Source organism: Staurois parvus, unplaced genomic scaffold (genome assembly GCF_062004578.1).
Source record: "Staurois parvus isolate SC_StPar_1 unplaced genomic scaffold, SC_StPar_1.0 ptg000172l, whole genome shotgun sequence".
Taxonomy (NCBI): domain Eukaryota; kingdom Metazoa; phylum Chordata; class Amphibia; order Anura; family Ranidae; genus Staurois; species Staurois parvus.
In genome coordinates this window covers 2787557-2810078 of record NW_028317968.1, presented here as the reverse complement: position 1 = coordinate 2810078, position 22522 = coordinate 2787557, and positions in this window count along the sequence as shown.

Genomic DNA, 22522 nt, shown 5'->3' with positions numbered 1-22522 from the left:
CAAATGTGTGAGCATTTGCCATTTACACAGTAATTGCAAATGTCATCCAGGTCATCTGACATCATTGTAACCACCTGGGAAATAATTTGAGTAGGGAATTTATATGCAAACACACACTGTGCATTTACTTTATACATTCTTAACTTTTTTTTTACACTTTTTGTTCTTAAATCTGTAGTAAAGTCTTGGTAATTAATGAAAAAAATGGTCCCTCCTGCAGTTTTAAGTCGTAATGTACTAGTATGGATGGCATATTAGTACATTATGACAGACTTAGCTACAAATGGTGCCCTCCAGTGCTGAGCTTTCCCTCTTCCCCAGTGCTTCCATCTTTGCCTGGTCTTTCTTCTGGGTTTTGTATCTTCGGCAACTTGAATGGCCAGGCTGAGTCATAGCACCGTGGCCCGTAAATGTGTTCTGAGCTGCACATGTGCGGTTCAGATCACCTTACCCACTGATGGGCAGGGGGGACATTTATGACAGAAAACCTTTAGGATCACTTCTGTTAGAAGAACCCTGCCAGTCAGTGTTTTTTTGTAATTCTTACGTGTACTATATCACTTTAATAGGAGACCTGACCCAGAACTTGAACAATTTAGCTCCTGTGCTTAGCACTAGACCCTAACTGCACTGACAGTCGACAGTTCCAGTACTAGATGCCACTAAGCTTTGAGAATGTAAGACACAACTTGTTTGGGGCCATTTTAAGTACACTCAGACTATTTTAGAGGTTTTCATCCAGCACTATAAAACCTATATTCTTAAGCGCAATGAAGAACCAACCATAAGAACAATTTCATACAATGCATTAACCACTGCAGCTGTTAACATCATGTGAGTGAATCCAAAAAATGTGCGTACACGAAACATGTGGTCCTGGTGCCTCCACTCCTGCTTGCATCCACAGTGTTGGTTCCTCTCCTCTATCTTCATCGGGGATGCCGTGATCATGTGGTCCCTGTCTGACAGGCGTTTCCTACCACCATGCAGACTTCCATCAGAGCAGAAGGGCCGTCCATTCTGACCTAGGCTTTCCCTAAAGCCACAGGCTTGTGTACTTACGTTTTTGTCCATTGTCTTTCTTAATAAAGGTACACTTCTTGGTGAAGTTCTTTCATCATTACACTCTCCACAGCGCTGTGGTTTCTTTGGAATTTCATTCAGCACTGCAGACGTTTCAAAACAAATGCAAATCTGGGCTGAGCTGCATTGTAGCTGCTGAGCAGTTTGTGGCATAGGGCTCAATGGCACAGGCACAAGATGGGTGCTTAGGTATTTTACTGCAAGGTCTGCTTTAATGTTAAAGTCTAGGTATAGATATTTTTGAATAGTTACATTGGTCCCTCTTAGATGAATGTAAGTATGCATGATTCCATATATGCTCACCCCCCCCTCCTTAACCATACCAGGTCGCATGCCCTCAACATGGGTTGGGGGGAGCATTCCACTGACAAAGCAACTTGTCCCCCTGATAATTAGAACAAGGGCCTCTTCTCCACATACGTGGCTAGGATATGTGGGGGTCTGCGGGCCCCCAAAATCATCCTCCCCATGAGAATGAGTAAGAGATATAAAGTACCCCTCCTCATTCACACAAAAAAGACGTGCCTGACATAAAGGATCACTAAACTTCACAATTAAACAGTGTTCAGGGAAATAAAAATAAAACACTTACATAGGAATGGTGTCAGAGAACCGGTTCATATATACTGCTGTACTGGGGCTTGTGGATGCAAAATTGGCTGTGGAAGGAAGGTAAAATGTCAGCTAGAAGTAACAGGTGATGAGAGTGTAAAGCCACAGGCTCCAATGTACACTCTGGCAGAGATCCTACAAATTGGGCTATGTAAGGCTCTGCCAGAGTGAATCATGGCTTGCTGCAGAACAGGGATAAAGTGCAGGATGAACGCTCAATAGTGGGAAGCACTGGATGGAGAGGGTATAAAGCTGCAGTTTAACATGTTGCTGTACAACCTGTTAAACTCAGGATCCAGGATTGACTGCAAAGATCAGTTTGGGGCAAATGCACGTTGGCAGCCACAGTCTGAAGGCACTAGATATAGTGGAAGCACATAAAACACAGTCCGCAGTGTGCACTGAACACATTTTTTTTAAAACTCATTTTTATTGAGAATGCACAAATAAATACACATTCACAAAGAAATATTCTGTATATGTAAATAAAGGTGCCTTCACAGAGAAAAATTATGTAAATGGAAATAAAGGTACATTCACAGAGAAATATTCTGAATATACAAATAAAGGTACATTCACAGAGAAATATTCTGTATATACAAATAAAGGTACATTCACAGAGAAATATTCTGTATATACAAATAAAGGTACATTCACAGAGAAATATTCTGTATATACAAATAAAGGTAAATTCACGGAGAAATATTCTGTATATACAAATAAAGGTACATTCACAGAGAAATATTCTGTATATACAAATAAAGGTACATTCACGGAGAAAAATTCTGTATTTACAAATAAAGGTAAATTCACAGAGAAATATTCTATATATACAAATAAAGGCAAATTCACGGAGAAATATTCTGTATATACAAATAAAGGCACATTCACAGAGAAATATTCTGTATATACAAATAAAGGCACATTCACAGAGAAATATTCTGTATATACAAATAAATGTACATTCACAGAGAAATATTCTGTATATACAAATAAAGGCACATTCACAGAGAAATATTCTGTATATACAAATAAAGGCACATTCACGGAGAAATATTCTGTATATACAAATAAAGGTACATTCACGGAGAAATATTCTGTATATACAAATAAAGGTACATTCACAGAGAAATATTCTGTATATACAAATAAAGGTACATTCACGGAGAAATATTCTGTATATACAAATAAAGGTACATTCACGGAGAAATATTCTGTATATACAAATAAAGGTACATTCACTGAGAAATATTCTATATATACAAATAAAGGTACATTCACTGAGAAATATTTTGAATATACAAATAAAAGCACATTCACTGAGAAATATTCTGTATATACAAATAAAGGTACATTCACAGAGAAATATTCTATACAGTATATACAAATAAAGGTACATTCACAGAGAAATATTCTGTATATACAAATAAAGGTACATTCACAGAGAAATATTCTGTATTTACAAATAAAGGTACATTCACAGAGAAATATTCTATATATACAAATAAAGGTACATTCACGGAGAAATATTCTGTATATACAAATAAAGGTACATTCACAGAGAAATATTCTGTATATACAAATAAAGGTACATTCACAGAGAAATATTCTGTATATACAAATAAAGGTACATTCACAGAGAAATATTCTGTATATACAAATAAATGTACATTCACGGAGAAATATTCTTTATATACAAATAAAGGCACATTCACAGAGAAATATTCTTTATATACAAATAAAGGTACATTCACGGAGAAATATGCTGTATATACAAATAAAGGTACATTCACTGAGAAATATTCTATATATACAAATAAAGGTACATTCACGGGGAAATATTCTGTATATACAAATAAATGTACATTCACGGAGAAATATTCTATATATACAAATAAAGGTACATTCACAGAGAAATATTCTGTATATACAAATAAAGGTACATTCACGAAGCAATATTCTATATATACAAATAAATGTAAATTCACGGAGAAATATTCTGAATAATTTGGAAGTTTGGCAAGGAACAGATAACATAATGCCAGTTAACATGTAACCAAACGGTAAATAATACAACAGCTCGACCCCCTAGAGAAAAAGGGTCATTGCTGTGTTCACCCATGTTCTAAGCACAATAAGCTGGAAGGCCTGTGCCCGAAAAAAATTGTCAATCAAGTCCTGCCTGTGCTTATTAAACAGAGTGTTGGCAAAGTATTAAATATAGCCATCATGACAATACACAAATAAGGGAACAATGGTGTAGAATCCCTGATCTAGAATAGGAGAGAGTCTGTAGTGTCCTCTGCAGGGCTGCTTTTAGAAACCACGGGGCACCCTACAACCAACCTAACAGGGCCCCCCCTCCAAATAAACAGTTGACTATACTTTAATTATGAATGAACACAGTGAGTGATCGGTACTGACCACTCATTGTGTTCATTTAGAAAAGGAAGCGGCTGGTGAATGTAACATATTTATCGAATCATTCCCCTATTCTCTATCCTGAAGGATCCTTTTGTGTGCTTGCAGCTGCCGGAGGGAAGGAGAGGAGGGAAGCCGGCAGCACTGGGGGTTGGGGGCACACAGGGGAGCCTGGGCAGCAAGGAGAAACGCATGGTGCACAGGGAGGGTGATGGGTGTGGTGGGGGTATTACTGAAACCGATCCCCTGTATGGCTCTCTCTGCAGCAGTGAGATCTGTTCCATGGTGCACAGGGAGGGTGATGGGTGTGGTGGGGGTATTACTGAAACCGATCCCCTGTATGGTTCTCTCTGCAGCAGTGAGATCAGTTCCATGGTGTACAGGGAGGGTGATGGGTGTGGTGGGGGGTATTACTGGAACCGATCCCCTGTATGGCTCTCTCTGCAGCAGTGAGATCTGTTCCATGGTGCACAGGGAGGGTGATGGGTGTGGTGGGGGGTATTACTGAAACTGATCCCCTGTATGGTTCTCTCTGCAGCAGTAAGATCAGTTCCATGGTGTACAGGGAGGGTGATGGGTGTGGTGGGGGGTATTACTGGAACCGATCCCCTATATGGCTCTCTCTGCAGCAGGGGATCGGTTCCAGTAATTGCCCCCCCACCATACCAATCACTCTCCTTACCCACATTCACCCAGCTGCCTGGGCCCCTATGTTGGCCTGGGCCCCGTACAGGAGGACCGGTGGTGCTCCCTTATCCACAGCCCTGCTCCTGTGTATCTGGCCAGGGTCCCCAGAATTTATAAAACTTCTGTGGACGCCCTCTAGTCTCATATGTTAGCTTGTACATAGGCAAGGTTTGGTTAATTAATTTTTTCCAGAAGCCTATACGCAGAGGCTCAGAGGAAAGCCAGTGGAGAGCTATTCATTTCCTAGCATAGTATAGCATGAGCCTCAAGAACTGTTTGGATGTGGAAGAGATGTTTAGGTCCTCAAACACACCCAATAGGCACCATTTAGGGTTGCATATATTTGGAAAATCAAAGGTATCAGCTATAAAGGCTGTAATACTCGACCAAAAAAGGTCTAACTCTATCACAATATCACACCATATGCAGAAAGTCACCATTTTCTTTACCACATTTATGACAAAGAGGTGAGTCCCTCCATATACAATAAATATTGTGGGGTATAATATAGCATATGTAAATAGCATAACTGAACAATCTTATGCCAGGATGAGATCACTGTGGAAGGGTATGAATTAAACAGTTCTTGCCAGTTTTTGTCAAACATGTTAGGAATATTTACTAGCCAGCGTGTTTGATGGTTAGATAAATGAGGGGAAGGTTTACTCATTAGAAGAAGATAATATGTAGAGATAAGATGTGTATGAGCCAACCGGATTAGAGTCTTTTCAAGTTTAGAGTTTGAAAGTCGCACCTCTCGGAGCCGGAACTGTGTCTCTGCAGCATGTCTCGATTGTAAATATCTAAAGTGCCAGTGAGCGGGGATCCCCAGTTCCTGGCGCAGGATCAGAAAGGTTTTAAACATACCCTGGTGATATAATTGATATAGATAAGTAAGGCGCACTGAATACAATTTAGTGTATAAAATGACAAGAGTCACTGAGTAGTAGTATAGTAGTAGTACACTATGCAGAGTACAGAGTGGGGTTTTTCTGGGTAGCTGGGACAGCGTGGATGAAAGCCAGGCAATGCATTTCAGAGGATCATTCTTTTCTCAAGCCTGGCTACCACCCACATTATTCCAGATACCCAGATGTGTTTTGTTTTTTATGTCCCCTGGACACTGCATAATTATGAACTTTAGTGATACTTTGCACTGGGCACTGATGTTTTCATGGTAATCATAGAACTCCTTGGCTATAAGCATTGTGTTTCAGCTACCAGCTGCAAGTCGGTCGTTGTCTTCTCCCCATATTAACCCCTTCACGCCTAAAGGTAAAACAAAATTTTAAAGCTTAAGCACAATTTTGCAACTTTGAAATGTGTTAGCAAAACTGTACATATCATCACAACTACTTTGTCCATCCATATGAATTATACCTTGTTTTCTTCAGGATAAATTGGGCTTTCATTTGGTGGTAAATGGTAATGGATATCTCTTGATGTTTTTTATTACCAAATGAAAACTGACCCAAAACAGAAAAAAAAAAACATTTTTTTTATTTAGTTGTTTTTTTCTTGCTACTACCATAACCAACCACATATGTGTATGTTAGTTGTTTGTACAGCCCAGGAAAAATTGTGCACATTTTGCTTTTTTTTATCCTGCCACTAACTGTCACTGATACTAATTTAAAAATAAAAAAAAAAATTCTGACAAAAAAAAAAATACTGACCCTGATCTTGACCTTTTACCTGACCTTGACCCAAACACTAGCCTTGGCACTGACATAGATCAAACCTTGATCTAGGTTTTTTTTTTTTTTTTTAATTATTATTCTTATTTAATTATTTATTTTTATTTTTACAAATAATTTTTATTTCTCTTTGAAAGGACAGAGAGAGATACAATGTATCCTCCTCCATTCAGAGAGAGAAAACAAGAGGGGCGGGCTTCACATTGACTAATCAATGTGATATCTAATCAGAGGCTTTCACAGCAAATATCTGATCCGGAATCGGGAGTTTCGAGTCCCGATCGTTGGAACGGGACCCTCACTGACACACCGGTCTTTGTGCTGGGAGCACATTGTGCGGCATGCTCCCAGCACAAAGACAGGTACGGAAATTAGCGGCCCCACATAAAAAAAAGTCCAGTCCAGTCTAATTTGCATACACTTGGTGCCAAGGGGTTAACCAGCATTCTGCCTATACCATACACTTTTTCTCTCTCTCTTTTTACAAAGGAAAAAAATGAATGTACCATAAGAAAAAACACACTCAAAAGTTTGATAAGTCTTGTATTAAAAAAAAAGCCCCATAATGTACATCCATTGTCAGTAGTGTCTTCCTACAATGCAGGTCCACGTCAATCATGGTGAACAACGCCAGTTGACCTGCCAAAGAAAAAAGAAGTGGCTCTCAGATACCGCCTCCTCACATGAACGAGTGAGATGTATGTAGTATTCCTACTCAAATTTCCTTCACAAATTAAAAATGATGTAATTTAGAAATAAAGACACTCAAATGTTTGACAAGTCATTTTTTAAAATACCAAAAAAAGTCCCTCATTGTAAGTCCATCATCTATCATGATGCCCGCTGATTTGCCAACAAAATAAAAAAAAAATGATGTCCAGGTACACAAGACAAATCCCAATGGTACCACTAGCCTCCCCAAGCTGTCATCAGCTATATAAGGGAAGGGTTGGTGATAGTGGTGACATTACCCAAATATGGCAGCAGCCATTTAAGTGAATGGTGACATCAGTGGTTGATAAGGATGTGGCATGTGCAAGCTGATGAACAGCTGAAAATCACAAAGCTTGCTTAACAGAATAACAGATTCTTTGGCAGGTAATTACAGTTGACACACGTGTGTTTCCATGGTGCATACAACTGTTTTCCTACAGTTCAGGTTACACTGACAATAAAAAGTGAATCTCGCATTGTGAAAAACAGTGACAATGTTCATTTGCTTAATACAGAAAATCAAGAGCAAATTGTTAGAACCAGAAATGTGTAATATATGCATGCTGAAATACAAGTATTTACCCTTAAAGGAGAAGTATGGGATTTAAAAAAAATAAATCTACATACTAACTTACTTGCTGCAGAATCTGTGTGATGCTGCAGCTATCCCATCTTGGCTCTAAGACAGAGAACTGATCAATCACGTGACTGCTGATCACCCTGCTCTTGATCTGCTTGGAGCAGAGAGCGGTGACTGACAGTACACTGCTCCTCCAGCACCCACTGGAATGCTGGGCTGTCAATCAGGAAACTGGGTGAATCTCAACAATATTGTCAAGATTAGTACACAAGCATTGATAATGTCTTCCTCTACTTTCTGCTCAGTGATTACAGCAATCCACGCTGTCATTCAAGCTGGTCCCACCACCAATTCTCTAATGTGCTCACTTCCAATCATGGACCAATGACTTTTCTTATTTGGTCTAGATGAGTGTTTTCCCTATTGGGGTATGAATGAATTTCAAAAGCTCCTCTGATATAGATCTTCTCCCCTTTAATATTTCGCCTGGTGTATGCCCCTTTAAGTGACCACCCATGTCTGCCTTCTCCATTGCCAATATGCTCAAACAAATATGGGATAGTCTCTCATAGCGTAGTATAATCAAAACCAATCATTTATTAAAAGATTTTCACTTACATAATATATGTAATAAAAATGCCTTTAGAACATCTAAAACAGCCGTTTTAAAGCAATAGCAATTTTTTCACTAAGTACTTTTCCTTGTTAAGTATAGTTTGTGATAAGCGGTAGCGCGGAAGGTACACCAGTTTTCAATATTGTTAAGATGCTTCCTGAGCCTGGAGCGGTTCTGCCTCATCAGCTGATAGCAGCCAATAGCTCACTATCAGCTAACACTTGGTCACCACAGAAGAACAAAAGTAATTGTACTCCTGTAACCCACAAGAGAAGTATAACCAAAAAAAATTTTCCAAACTTCTCTTTTAAAATCACAAATATTACATAACTGTGGTCTGTGTTTAATTAGTACTTTGACATACTAACCAAAGCTCAATGACATTATATGATCACAGGAAAAATATAACTGCCCAGTCATGGTCATAACTACTCATCTTGAGCCCAGTCATTGGAAAACTGGAACTGTCTTCAGCAATGCATGAAACATTTTTGTTTTGTCTATTTCAGTAATGGAAAGCTGGAAAGATATTGATACAAAACTATTCATTAAAAAAAAATCATTCAAAGCAAAATGAATGGTGTATAGTTTGCATTCTGGAAAACGGAAAACATTAAAAAGCAGATAAGAACATTTACAGTCTCATACACACCCATCTTCAGCTCCTACCTGCCTATGTTCTCTCTCTCTATGATTACTTTTACTGCTGCACTCAAGTTCGGGGAATAGATGGTAATTTGTCATTGTATTTCACATAGAGACAGCATTTGGTGTGATCCCTCAATGAAACAAAAGGCCGAAAGGGTATTTTTCCACCCAGACTAGATCTTAAAGTGGAACTAACTCCCTCCCCCCCATCCTTAACAGCCATGGAAGCTGCCATCTTTGCCGCTGCTTGATCTGCAATTGCCATAGTGCTGCATATATGATCAATTATAACACCAGCCATTTGATGGCTTGACGGTTCAGTTGAGAGCACAAACAAATATTATACAGTAGTTATCCTTTATGGCATGCCAGGAATGTAACTGTTTTGGGAAACCGTTAAAATTATGGGTTTAGTTCGCTTTAACTACTCTGGCTCTTTTTTAGACTGAAATGCATGTTGCAATTTCCTTTATTCATTGCAAAGTTGAACAAAAAAAAATGAAAAGCTTGGGTGGATCACCATGCCAGAATGATGCCTATAGGCTGGCTCAAAGCTGTTGAAGTCCCCAAGACACTTTTTAAGGCAGCTCTATCCTTAGAAACCCATTGCTTTTTCACACAACATTGATTGGCATAGGTCTGAGTGGGGATACCCCTAATATACTAGACCTCCAATGGAGGGGTTTCCTGCTGAAAGTGTAATACACCCTTTACTTAACCACTTGCCCACCGCAGATAGCCAAATGATGGCTTCACTGTGGCCGGCCAGTTCTGGGAGGATGTCATATGTCCTACGGACACAGCTGATCACGTGATGTGGTAAACAGGCCAATCACAACAGCCTTTTACCACATGATTAGCCATGTCCAATGACACAGCAGATCACCAGTAAATGCAGTTGCCGATTCTCGGCTGCACTTTCATCATGCTGTCACAGCGTGAGTAAAGTACTGCCGAGAACTGGCAATTGTTAGAGGACAGATCAGCACCGATCATGAGGGCACTGATAATCAGTGCCCTGATGATCGGTGCCCAGCAGTGCCACCCACCAGTGCCCATCAATGCCCAGAAGTGCAACCCACCTGTGCCCAGCAGTGCCACCCACCAGAGCTCAGCAATGCCCAGCAGTGCCACCCACCTGTGCCCAGCAGTGCCAACCATCAGTGCCCAGCAGTGCCAACCATCAGTGCTGCCAGTCAGTGCTGCCCAGCAGTGCCACCCATCAGTGCCCAGCTGTGCCGCCAGTCAGTGCTCAGCAGTGCCGCCAGTCAGTGTCACCCATTAGTGCCACCTATCAGTGCCGCCCATCATTGTTGCATATCGGTGCCAGCTCATCAGTGCCGCCTATCAGTGCCACCTCATCAGTGCCACCTATCAGTGCCCATCAGTGTCCGTCAGTGCTGCCTATCAGTGCAGCCTCATCATCGAACATAAGTGAAGGACAAAAATTACTTGTTCGCAAAATTTTATAATAGAAACTAAGAAAAAATGTTTTTCCAAAGTTTTTGCTCTTTTTGGTTTACAGAGCAAAAAATAAAACACCCAGCAGCAAGCACATACCAACAAAAGAAAGCTCTATTTGTGTGAAAAAAATGATAACATTTTCATATGGGTGCAGTGCGGCATGACCACGCAATTGTCACTCAAAGTGCGACAGTGCTAACCCGAAGACTTGGTCAGCTATATTTTTTCTAAGAACTGTTTCCAAAGAGTAAAAGTATTATTTGGGAGAAAATATATAGAATAGGTTCCCAAACTGTCTGTGCTTTCTTGAAGGGCTGTATACATCACAGGACTAACTGAGCATATACATGTACTTAAACCATAATAGCTGTTTGCCTTGAGTTCTGCTTTTGTTTGCTAATTAACCTTGCCTACCGGGCACTTATACCCCCTTCCTGCCCAGGCCAATTTTCAGCTTGAATGACAATTACGTGGTCATCCAACACTGTACCCATATGACATTTTTATCATTTTTTTCAAACAAATAGAGCTTTCTTTTGGTGGTATTTTTTCGTGGCTTGCTGTTTTATTTCTTGCACTATAAACAAAAAAAGCAAAAAATTAAAAAAAAAAAAGTTTTTCTTTGTTTCTATTATAAACTTTAGCAAATAGGTAATTTTTCTCCTTCACTAATGTGCGTTGATGAGGCTGCACTGATAGGTAGCACTGATGGGCACTCATAGGCGGCACTGATGGACACTCATAGGCGGCAGTGATGAGGTGGCATGGATAGGCAGCACTGATGGGCACTGATAGGTGGCACTGATGAACTTGCACTGATGATGGCGCACTGATATGCAACAATGATGGGCACTGATAGGCTGCACTGATGGGCAGCACTGATGGGTGGCACTGACTGACGGCATTGCTGGGCACTGACTGGTGGCACTGCTGGGCACTGATGGGTGGTACTGCTGGGCAGCACTGATGGGTGGCACTATTGGGGGGCACTGCTGTGCACAGGTGGGTGGCACTACTAGGCACTGATGGGCACATGTGGGTGGCACTAATGGGTACATGTGGGAGGCACTGGTGGGTGGCACTGCTGGGCACTGATCATCAGGGCACTGATCATCAGGGCACTGATGATCAGTGCCCTGATGATCGTTACCGATATGTCCTCTGACAATTGCCGGTTATTGGCAGTACTTTCCTCACGCTGTTAGCATGAGGAAAGTGCAGCCGATAACCGGCAACTGCATTTTCCGGTGATTTGCTGTGTCATTGGACACAGCAGATCACGTGGTAAAAGGCCTCTGTGATTGGCCTTTTTACCACATCATGTGATCAGCTGTGTCGGTAGGATACAGCGGTAATGGAGATCACCGGGTGCACGCCCCCGGGGGTGCATGGGAGGGTGCATTCTGGGAGGACGTCACATGATGCCCTCCCAGAACTGGACAACCGTGCTGTAGCCATCATTCAGCTATTGTGCGATTGGCAAGTGGTTAAAACAGTATTAAACCTAAAAACTTAATTTTTAATATATTACAGCTTTTCAATTCTTAGATGTAGTGGCTGCATTCATTTCCCTTTTTTAAGCTTTTTTTTCTTTATTTTCACCTGGTGATCCAGCAAGTAACACACCTCCTGTCTTAGGTTGTCTGCATTCTGGATAGAGGAGCAACAGAGGCACCTTTGAATAGCAATATTGTCAGTCTGCAAAGAGGGTAGTGTTAGATGCCCCAGCAGATTTAGATGGACTTGACTAACAAATTATTATTATAACAAATTAACATTAAAATATCAAATAATTTTTTGCATTTGGCCTGGATTCTTTCTTAGATACACAGAATATAACTGGATACTAACATTTATAGGTAAAATTGATCCAGGGAATATCCGATTGCCTCTCAGGGGATCAGGAAGGAATACCAGGAGCAAATTGGATCATGCTTTGCTGGGTTTTTTTACCTTCCTCTGGATCAACTGTGCGTATAGGATTATAACTTTTTTTTTTCTATGGTTGAACTGGATGGACTTCTGTCTTTTTTTTCAGCCAGACTAACTATGTAACTACGTAATTCAGTTTTGCCAAAAAGTTGATTGTATATTGCCTAATTCTGTTTAATCAAAGCTACATTTTTTTGAAGAAAAAGAAATAGGCCTGTTTTTACAAAAGTACTTTGATGTTTTATTGCATGTTCTGACATTTCCATATTCACTGTATTAAATGTATATAGAAAATAGGTTTGTATTAGGGTCCCGGACCAGAGAATTTACCTTCTAGCGCAGTGTACTAAAGCTACACTTATTTAGAGAAAAACAGTTTGTTTCACAAAACAGGTTGTTGTTTCTGCCCCAGGTTCCAGCTATACTCACAGTTGTGCTAAATTTAAACGTATTTAGGAAGATTTGTTTAAAGCTGTTAAAATCCTCAAGAAAGTGTAATTTACAAAAATAATAGGCCTTTTTTTGCCAAAACCATGGTTAAGATAGTTGACAACAGGGACGGACTGACCATTTGGAAACTCGGGCACTGCCCGAGGGCCTGGGGTCAGTAGGGGGCCCCATGAGATGCCCCTGGTACCTTTTTCATAGGCTTTTTTGAGTTTGGGCAAGGACACAGGGGCCCCATGATCCCCTATTGCCCGGGGGCCCCATGAGTTGTCAGTCCGCCCCTGGTTGACAATCTAATTCCAGTCTGCATTGTGATGAAGCATCAAGGCCTGTTTTAAAAAAATGCTTGGCTGTTTTGCTTTTTTTAAAAAAAACAATCTAACCTGCACATAAAATAAAATGGAAGGTAGAGGATGCAGAAGAGGTGAGCAAATAGCCATTTGCAGTACAGAAGCTGTTTTCTCTGTTTTTTTAGAGGCCATTAATTCACAAGAGTTATCACTAGAGATGAGCGAAGAAATGAAAAATTCGATTCGACTGATTCGGCGAATTCGTGGACAATATTCGATTCGAGTCGAATAAATTCGCTGTGAATTTAACTTAAAAAAGGGTGTTTCTAGGCTTCAGAGAGACTTAATATTAGTGCAGAACACTGTACCTTTAATTTAAATGCCCTTGGAGTCTGCTGGGGAAGAGAAATAATACTGTCTGTCAGTATGACATGCAGATGAGTGCCGTCGATCTTAGAATCACTGCACACTTCACTCCTTTGGCCAGTCACGGGGCCAAAACCAGTGTTTGGAGCCACAGTGTGGCGGTGGAGGCAGCAGCAATGGGAGGCCATACAGCAACCTATGACAAAATGGAAACCAGCAGGAGCGTGAGGAGACCTGAAAGTGGCACATGGCAGAGTGGGAGCAATGGGAGGCGGTACAGGGACCCAGGTCACACTATGGGCCCAGCAGCAGCGTGACCAGGCGGTACGGGGGCCCATGGCCGATATGGGGCTTGGTGGCACCTATGGAAGGCCTGTAATCTGCCAGCAACCTATGACAAAATGGACAACCGCAGGAGTGTGAGGAGATTTCAAAGTGGCACATGGCAGAGTGGAAGCAATGGAAGGCCGTACAGGGACCCAGGTCACACTGTGGGACCAGCATCAGCGTGAACAGGCGGTACGGGGGCCCATGGCCGATTTGACCTCATTCATCCCATAGTCCTGCCGACTCACGAATAGCGTGGCCTCCTCAAAGGGCCTGAGCAAGCGCAGGTGTCACACATGAGCTGCCAATGGCTGACATCTAAGTTACACAGGGAGTACCTTTATCCGCTTTTAACATCAGGAAATCTGTGATGGCCTTTAGCTGTTCGTAAAGGCGGTCTAACATATGTAGGGTTGAATTCCACCTTGTTGCAACGTCACAGCATGAGGAGTCGGTACGGGGGCCCATGGCAGATTACATGTCTGGCAGCAGCTATGTGAGGCCCGTAATCTGCCTGCACCCTATGTCAAAAAATTTAACACACCAGCAGTGTGAAGAGACCTGAAAGTGGCACATGGCAGCAGAGTGTGGCGATGGAGACAGCAGCAATGGGAGGCCGTACAGGGACCCATGAGAGACTCTAGACTTGGCAGCAGCATGAGGAGGCGGTATATAGGGGCCCATGGCAGATTAGGGGCCTGGCAGCAGCTATGTGAGGCCCGTAATCTGCCTGCACCCTATGTCAAAAAATTTAACACACCAGCAGTGTGAAGAGACCTGAAAGTGGCACATGGCAGCAGAGTGTGGCGATGGAGACAGCAGCAATGGGAGGCCATACAGGGACCCATGACAGACTCTGGACTTGGCAGCAGCATGAGGAGGCGGTATATAGGGGCCCATGGCAGATTAGGGGCCTGGCAGCAGCTATGTGAGGCCCGTAATCTGCCTGCACCCTATGTCAAAAAATTTAACACACCAGCAGTGTGAAGAGACCTGAAAGTGGCACATGGCAGCAGAGTGTGGCGATGGAGACAGCAGCAATGGGAGGCCGTACAGGGACCCATGAGAGACTCTAGACTTGGCAGCAGCATGAGGAGGCGGTATATAGGGGCCCATGGCAGATTAGGGGCCTGGCAGCAGCTATGTGAGGCCCGTAATCTGCCTGCACCCTATGTCAAAAAATGTAACACACCAGCAGTGTGTGAGGAGACCTGAAAGTGGCACATGGCAGAGTGTGGCGATGGAGACAGCAGCAATGGGAGGCCGTACAGGGACCCATGAGAGACTCTGGACCTGGCAGCAGCATGAGGAAGCGGTATATAGGGGCCTATGGCAGATTAGGGGCCTGGCAGCAGCTATAGGAGGCCCATAATCTGCCAGCACCCTATGTCAAAAAATTCTACACACCAGCAGTGTGTGAGGAGACCTGAAAGTGGCACATGGCAGAGTGTGGCGATGGAGACAGCAGCAATGGGAGGCCGTACAGGGACCCATGAGAGACTCTGGACCTGGCAGCAGCATGAGGAGGCGGTATATAGGGGCCTATGGCAGATTAGGGGCCTGGCAGCAGCTATAGGAGGCCCATAATCTGCCAGCACCCTATGTCAAAAAATTCTACACACCAGCAGTGTGAGGAGACCTGAAAGTGGCACATGGCAGCAGAGTGTGGCGATGGAGACAGCAGCAATGGGAGGCCGTACAGGGACCCATGACAGACTCTGGACTTGGCAGCAGCATGAGGAGGCGGTATATAGGGGCCCATGGCAGATTAGGGGCCTGGCAGCAGCTATGTGAGGCCCGTAATCTGCCTGCACCCTATGTCAAAAAATTTAACACACCAGCAGTGTGAAGAGACCTGAAAGTGGCACATGGCAGCAGAGTGTGGCGATGGAGACAGCAGCAATGGGAGGCCATACAGGGACCCATGACAGACTCTGGACTTGGCAGCAGCATGAGGAGGCGGTATATAGGGGCCCATGGCAGATTAGGGGCCTGGCAGCAGCTATGTGAGGCCCGTAATCTGCCTGCACCCTATGTCAAAAAATTTAACACACCAGCAGTGTGAAGAGACCTGAAAGTGGCACATGGCAGCAGAGTGTGGCGATGGAGACAGCAGCAATGGGAGGCCGTACAGGGACCCATGAGAGACTCTAGACTTGGCAGCAGCATGAGGAGGCGGTATATAGGGGCCCATGGCAGATTAGGGGCCTGGCAGCAGCTATGTGAGGCCCGTAATCTGCCTGCACCCTATGTCAAAAAATTTAACACACCAGCAGTGTGAAGAGACCTGAAAGTGGCACATGGCAGCAGAGTGTGGCGATGGAGACAGCAGCAATGGGAGGCCGTACAGGGACCCATGAGAGACTCTGGACTTGGCAGCAGCATGAGGAGGCGGTATATAGGGGCCCATGGCAGATTAGGGGCCTGGCAGCAGCTATGTGAGGCCCGTAATCTGCCTGCACCCTATGTCAAAAAATTTAACACACCAGCAGTGTGAAGAGACCTGAAAGTGGCACATGGCAGCAGAGTGTGGCGATGGAGACAGCAGCAATGGGAGGCCGTACAGGGACCCATGAGAGACTCTGGACTTGGCAGCAGCATGAGGAGGCGGTATATAGGGGCCCATGGCAGATTAGGGGCCTGGCAGCAGCTATGTGAGGCCCGTAATCTGCCTGCACCCTATGTCAAAAAATTTAACACACCAGCAGTGTGAAGAGACCTGAAAGTGGCACATGGCAGCAGAGTGTGGCGATGGAGACAGCAGCAATGGGAGGCCGTACAGGGACCCATGAGAGACTCTAGACTTGGCAGCAGCATGAGGAGGCGGTATATAGGGGCCCATGGCAGATTAGGGGCCTGGCAGCAGCTATGTGAGGCCCGTAATCTGCCTGCACCCTATGTCAAAAAATGTAACACACCAGCAGTGTGTGAGGAGACCTGAAAGTGGCACATGGCAGAGTGTGGCGATGGAGACAGCAGCAATGGGAGGCCGTACAGGGACCCATGAGAGACTCTGGACCTGGCAGCAGCATGAGGAAGCGGTATATAGGGGCCTATGGCAGATTAGGGGCCTGGCAGCAGCTATAGGAGGCCCATAATCTGCCAGCACCCTATGTCAAAAAATTCTACACACCAGCAGTGTGTGAGGAGACCTGAAAGTGGCACATGGCAGAGTGTGGCGATGGAGACAGCAGCAATGGGAGGCCGTACAGGGACCCATGAGAGACTCTGGACCTGGCAGCAGCATGAGGAGGCGGTATATAGGGGCCTATGGCAGATTAGGGGCCTGGCAGCAGCTATAGGAGGCCCATAATCTGCCAGCACCCTATGTCAAAAAATTCTACACACCAGCAGTGTGAGGAGACCTGAAAGTGGCACATGGCAGCAGAGTGTGGCGATGGAGACAGCAGCAATGGGAGGCCGTACAGGGACCCATGACAGACTCTAGACTTGGCAGCAGCATGAGGAGGCGGTATATAGGGGCCCATGGCAGATTAGGGGCCTGGCAGCAGCTATGTGAGGCCCGTAATCTGCCTGCACCCTATGTCAAAAAATTTAACACACCAGCAGTGTGAAGAGACCTGAAAGTGGCACATGGCAGCAGAGTGTGGCGATGGAGACAGCAGCAATGGGAGGCCATACAGGGACCCATGACAGACTCTGGACTTGGCAGCAGCATGAGGAGGCGGTATATAGGGGCCCATGGCAGATTAGGGGCCTGGCAGCAGCTATGTGAGGCCCGTAATCTGCCTGCACCCTATGTCAAAAAATTTAACACACCAGCAGTGTGAAGAGACCTGAAAGTGGCACATGGCAGCAGAGTGTGGCGATGGAGACAGCAGCAATGGGAGGCCGTACAGGGACCCATGAGAGACTCTAGACTTGGCAGCAGCATGAGGAGGCGGTATATAGGGGCCCATGGCAGATTAGGGGCCTGGCAGCAGCTATGTGAGGCCCGTAATCTGCCTGCACCCTATGTCAAAAAATTTAACACACCAGCAGTGTGTGAGGAGACCTGAAAGTGGCACATGGCAGAGTGTGGCGATGGAGACAGCAGCAATGGGAGGCCGTACAGGGACCCATGAGAGACTCTGGACCTGGCAGCAGCATGAGGAAGCGGTATATAGGGGCCTATGGCAGATTAGGGGCCTGGCAGCAGCTATAGGAGGCCCATAATCTGCCAGCACCCTATGTCAAAAAATTCTACACACCAGCAGTGTGTGAGGAGACCTGAAAGTGGCACATGGCAGAGTGTGGCGATGGAGACAGCAGCAATGGGAGGCCGTACAGGGACCCATGAGAGACTCTGGACCTGGCAGCAGCATGAGGAGGCGGTATATAGGGGCCTATGGCAGATTAGGGGCCTGGCAGCAGCTATAGGAGGCCCATAATCTGCCAGCACCCTATGTCAAAAAATTCTACACACCAGCAGTGTGAGGAGACCTGAAAGTGGCACATGGCAGCAGAGTGTGGCGATGGAGACAGCAGCAATGGGAGGCCGTACAGGGACCCATGACAGACTCTAGACTTGGCAGCAGCATGAGGAGGCGGTATATAGGGGCCCATGGCAGATTAGGGGCCTGGCAGCAGCTATAGGAGGCACATAATCTGCCAGCACCCTATGTCAAAAAATTCTACACACCAGCAGTGTGAGGAGACCTGAAAGTGGCACATGGCAGAGTGTGGCGATGGAGACAGCAGCAATGGGAGGCCGTACAGGGACCCATGAGAGACTCTGGACCTGGCAGCAGCATGAGGAGGCGGTATATAGGGGCCTATGGCAGATTAGGGGCCTGGCAGCAGCTATAGGAGGCCCATAATCTGCCAGCACCCTATGTCAAAAAATTCTACACACCAGCAGTGTGAGGAGACCTGAAAGTGGCACATGGCAGAGTGTGGCGATGGAGACAGCAGCAATGGGAGGCCGTACAGGGACCCATGAGAGACTCTGGACCTGGCAGCAGCATGAGGAAGCGGTATATAGGGGCCTATGGCAGATTAGGGGCCTGGCAGCAGCTATAGGAGGCCCATAATCTGCCAGCACCCTATGTCAAAAAATTCTACACACCAGCAGTGTGTGAGGAGACCTGAAAGTGGCACATGGCAGAGTGTGGCGATGGAGACAGCAGCAATGGGAGGCCGTACAGGGACCCATGAGAGACTCTAGACTTGGCAGCAGCATGAGGAGGCGGTATATAGGGGCCCATGGCAGATTAGGGGCCTGGCAGCAGCTATGTGAGGCCCGTAATCTGCCTGCACCCTATGTCAAAAAATTTAACACACCAGCAGTGTGAAGAGACCTGAAAGTGGCACATGGCAGCAGAGTGTGGCGATGGAGACAGCAGCAATGGGAGGCCGTACAGGGACCCATGAGAGACTCTGGACTTGGCAGCAGCATGAGGAGGCGGTATATAGGGGCCCATGGCAGATTAGGGGCCTGGCAGCAGCTATGTGAGGCCCGTAATCTGCCTGCACCCTATGTCAAAAAATTTAACACACCAGCAGTGTGAAGAGACCTGAAAGTGGCACATGGCAGCAGAGTGTGGCGATGGAGACAGCAGCAATGGGAGGCCGTACAGGGACCCATGAGAGACTCTAGACTTGGCAGCAGCATGAGGAGGCGGTATATAGGGGCCCATGGCAGATTAGGGGCCTGGCAGCAGCTATAGGAGGCACATAATCTGCCAGCACCCTATGTCAAAAAATTCTACACACCAGCAGTGTGAGGAGACCTGAAAGTGGCACATGGCAGCAGAGTGTGGCGATGGAGACAGCAGCAATGGGAGGCCGTACAGGGACCCATGAGAGACTCTAGACTTGGCAGCAGCATGAGGAGGCGGTATATAGGGGCCCATGGCAGATTAGGGGCCTGGCAGCAGCTATGTGAGGCCCGTAATCTGCCTGCACCCTATGTCAAAAAATTTAACACACCAGCAGTGTGAAGAGACCTGAAAGTGGCACATGGCAGCAGAGTGTGGCGATGGAGACAGCAGCAATGGGAGGCCGTACAGGGACCCATGAGAGACTCTGGACTTGGCAGCAGCATGAGGAGGCGGTATATAGGGGCCCATGGCAGATTAGGGGCCTGGCAGCAGCTATGTGAGGCCCGTAATCTGCCTGCACCCTATGTCAAAAAATTTAACACACCAGCAGTGTGAAGAGACCTGAAAGTGGCACATGGCAGCAGAGTGTGGCGATGGAGACAGCAGCAATGGGAGGCCGTACAGGGACCCATGAGAGACTCTGGACCTAGCAGCAGCATGAGGAGGCGGTATATAGGGGCCTATGGCAGATTAGGGGCCTGGCAGCAGCTATGTGAGGCCCGTAATCTGCCAGCACCCTATGTCAAAAAATTAAACACACCAGCAGTGTGAGGAGACCTGAAAGTGGCACATGTTTGAGGCATGATTCATGGCGGATTTAGTCAGTTGTGTCAGGAACTGGTGGTTTGAAATCCAGACTAATCCACGCCTGATTCATTTTCACAAACGTGAGTCTCTCCACACTTTGGGTGGACAGTCGTGTCCTCCGCGGAGTTACAATACCTCCTGCCGCACTAAACACGCGCTCCGATGCCACGCTACTGGCCGGGCATGACAGCCTTTCAAGGGCAAATTCAGCTAGTTGGGGCCAAAGGTCAAGTTTCGTTGCCCAGTAGTCAAGGGGATTGTCTACCTCGGTTGGCAGGGTGCTGTCCAAGTAGGCCCAAGCCTGTTGTTTGAGCTCCTGCTCCAGGTCCACCTGATGCTGCTGCTGCGGCTGGTTAGTAGTTTCCTCACTGCGCTGGTGAAGAAAGCTACTCATCATCGACTGCAGACTGAGGCAGCCGCTGCTGGTGGAGCTGCCACTGCTCCTACCACCCCACCCCTCCCCTGCTGCCATGCCAGCGGAACGCGAGCGCACAGGGCCCACAGTGTCTGAGGATGGACGTTGGCGCACAAAGGCAGAGACCAACTGACTACATAGGTGGTTTTTATAGTACGTAATTTTGGCCTCCCTCTCAGCAGGTGTGAAAAAGGCCACCATTTTGGACCGGTAGCGAGGGTCCAACAAGGTGGACAGCCAAAAGTCATCCCTCTGTCTGATGGTTATTATTCGGCTGTCGCTACGCAAGCAACCGAGCATGCTATGGGCCATTTGTGCCAAGGAATGCGAGGGACTCCCTGCCTCCATCTCCACAGCATACTGCCACGGTGCGTCTGGGTCCTCTGTCTCCTCCTCCTCCTCCTCTACCAGATGCTCCTGCTCCTCCACTCCTGTCCGCTGAGTGGAAAAACCACCCATTTCACTCAATAATTCCTGAGCACAAATGTCCTCCTCTACCTCCTCCTCTTCTTCCTGTCCTGCCCCCACAGGGGTCATGTGGCGTTGAGATCTGTGCGCCACGTCTACCGCACCCTGACCAGCCATTGTTAACAGCATTTGTTCCAGGACGTGCAACAGAGGAATGACGTCGTTCATCCCATAGTCCTGCCGACTCACGAATAGCGTGGCCTCCTCAAAGGGCCTGAGCAAGCGGCAGGTGTCACGCATGAGCTGCCAATGGCTGACATCTAAGTTACACAGGGGAGTACCTTTATCCGCTTGTAACATCAGGAAATCGGTGATGGCCTTTCGCTGCTCGTAAAGGCGGTCTAACATGTGTAGGGTTGAATTCCACCTTGTTGCAACGTCGCAGATCAGGCGATGCTGTGGAATTCCGTTCTGCCGCTGCAGCTCAATGAGGGTGTTCTTTGCGGTGTAGGAATGGCTGAAATGCATGCACAGTTTACGTGACATTTTAAGGATGTCTTGCAGTGGGATGGTGGATTTTAGGAACCGCTTGACAACCAGATTGAACACGTGAGCCATGCATGGCGCATGGCACAACCTTCCTTGACGCAGAGCAGACACCATGTTCTTTCCGTTGTCAGTCAACATGGTTCCGATTTTTAGTTTGCGCGGAGACAGCCATCTGTCGATTTCTCTGTTCATTACACTCAGCAGTTCCTCCCCTGTGTGACTACGTTCGCCAAGGCATACCAGGTGCAGCACAGCGTGACACCGTTGCGCCCTGCACATGTGATATGCCGGTCGGGTAATGGGACTTGGCACGGGGGTGGCGGCTGAGGACACGGCGGAAAAAGAGGTGGTAGAGGCGGACATGCTTGCTGGACCAAGGACGTGCAAACGTGGAGGCAAAAGCGTCGTGACCTGTCCAAGTTGCTGGTGCGGCTGTGCCGGCACCACGTTCACCCAGTGGGCCGTAAATGACATGTACTGTCCCTGACCGTAGTTACAGCTCCACACGTCGGCGCTGCCGTGCACTTTGGCAGAGACCGACATGCTCAAAGACTGGCCCACCATCTCTTCTACATGTGAATGCAGGGCTGGCACTGCCTTTTGGGCAAAGAAATGACGGCTTGGCACTCTCCACCGCGGCGCGGCACAAGCCATCATTTCTCGGAAAGGTGCTGAGTCCACCAGTTGGAAAGGGAGGGACTGCAGCACCAGCAACTTGGACAGGAGGACGTTCAGCTTTTGCACCGTCGGGTGCGTGCTCGCAAACTGTTGTCTCTTGGATACGGATTCCAAGAAAGACTGTTGACGGAATCCGAGAAGAGGAGTAGCAGGAGAAGGAGCATCTGAACGAGCGGAA